Genomic DNA, 2,115 nt, shown 5'->3' with positions numbered 1-2,115 from the left:
TATATATATATATATATTATAAAATAAAAAATATACCTTAATTTATATTTATCTATATCTTTAATTTATTTCGTTTTAGATAAAGTATAAATTGCATACAAATATAATTTATAAATGACTTGCACATCATGTCAAGATATAAACATAAAAATAGGCTGTACAATATATTATGTAATTTACACGTTATGTAACTATAAAAATGAGATCTTTATCACTTTATATTTACTTTATACTTTATATTATACTTCATTTTATACTTTTAGCTATAGTGAATAAACAATTTATATATGATTATGTCAGGATATAAGCATAATTTTTTATTTAAAAAATATATATAAAAATTTAACTAATGGCTTATTTGTAGTTGTTTCTGGGATAGACGGAAACAAATTTACCTAAATAGTTCACAGTAGAGAGTGCATGTTCTTTTCCACCTTGACATTGTTAGCACAAATACTTATATGCTCTGCTTCAGGTCTCTGGTGTGTAGAAGAATATGCCCGTGCTTTTGTGTGTTTGCGTCACAGTGGGACCAAGTAAACAGTGAATATAGAGTGGCAGTGGAATCCAGTCACGATTTCTGTTGCACTTTTGGGGTGTGGAGGCTTCCACTCTCATCGCTCACCCACTCAATCTGGCAGCCGTAGCAGTGGGGAGACGTGAGATAACAGGTTACTGACAAAAAATGCACTCTCACCTTATTCCACTCTCTCATTTCCCCTCACTCTCTTCTCTCTTTCTCTTTCCCTTTCTTGTCTCTGGTCTGGGAGTGATCAGCTGTAACTAAATATGAGCCTAGGGAGTCTGTCACACAGCAGAGAGGCAGATAAATACACAAACAAGCACACACACACACACACACACACACATCTAAAAAGCCATTCAAGCTATTCAACACATGAGATGTTGCAGTTTATATACACACAATGGGGTTCAGAAGTCTGAGACCACATTGGAAATCTTAATGTAAGACTTAATGTAAGTCTTATTGTGACCAGGCAGACTCTTTTGTGGAGATGGTCAGATGCTTGATGCTCAAATCATGCTGAAAAACATTGTTAGCCTGGAAACCATTTTATGGATTTAAATTCATACACTTTAATTTAAAATTAATTATTAAAAATGTATATAAATGTGAACGTTATATATTAAAATTATGATTTAATAATTGTTTTTATGTTTTTGTATTTAAGAATTATTTAAAATATTTAAAACTTATTATACTTTATTATATAGATTTTTATTTTTTATTTTATTCCCCTAAAAATGTAAGCCCAATAAAACAAGTGATAGTTTCATTAATGGTCTCAGATTCTTCCAATACATATACAAAAACATACATTGGAGAGTAGACTCTCTTTCTTTTTCTCTTTCACACATTCTCCTGCCACTGCCTTGTGCTCGGTGTTTTCCATAAACACGGGGTACGTCTCTAACACACTCTCAATTAGAGCAGTGCTATATTAAAACAGCCTCTTAAATAGACAAAAAAAACTTGTGTCTCTTAGCTGTGTATTGCATCTCTTTTTCATCCCTTCATCTGTGTCCCACATCCCTCCCCCTTATCTGTGCTGTAGATTACTTCAAATCTTATTTCAGTGTATCCTATTTAGTTTTAGAATGAGAGGCTGTAAAATCAAAACTTTGAAGTATTTTACATATAGACTGTACAGACACACACAAACGCTCATAATCACACACACACAGTCTTATACAGAGACACTTGGCAGCAAGTGCGAATGGATCAGTGGGCAGTGTGACAAGGGGGCAGTTTTCAAGCAGACGCTTCCACAGTTTCCGCTGGCAGGAGAGACCTAAGCCACATAAATAGGGTAGTCGTGCTATTTTTAGCACCCATAAAAATTACTTTTTAGTATTACCAAGGCCGCAATGAACTAAAGTGTTGATTTAAGGCAGAGAGACTGAGATGATTTGTGGAATGTGACGTTACAGGTGCGAGGGTGAGTGATGGGTCAATGTCATCTCGAATGATCTTGGCAGCTAGCAGCTGCAGTTCTTTTCCCAATGAATGAGAGAGTGCCAACAGATGCAAATGTACAGGCTTCCTGATTAGATTCTGCAAATAGTTTCTATGTTGATTAATAACAGTTGCAA

The sequence above is a fragment of the Sinocyclocheilus rhinocerous genome, unplaced genomic scaffold (genome assembly GCF_001515625.1).
Source record: "Sinocyclocheilus rhinocerous isolate Xijiao unplaced genomic scaffold, SAMN03320098_v1.1 scaffold1413, whole genome shotgun sequence".
Lineage (NCBI taxonomy): Eukaryota > Metazoa > Chordata > Actinopteri > Cypriniformes > Cyprinidae > Sinocyclocheilus > Sinocyclocheilus rhinocerous.
The sequence above is the reverse complement of the archived record's forward strand: the minus strand, read 5'-3'. Positions refer to the sequence as shown.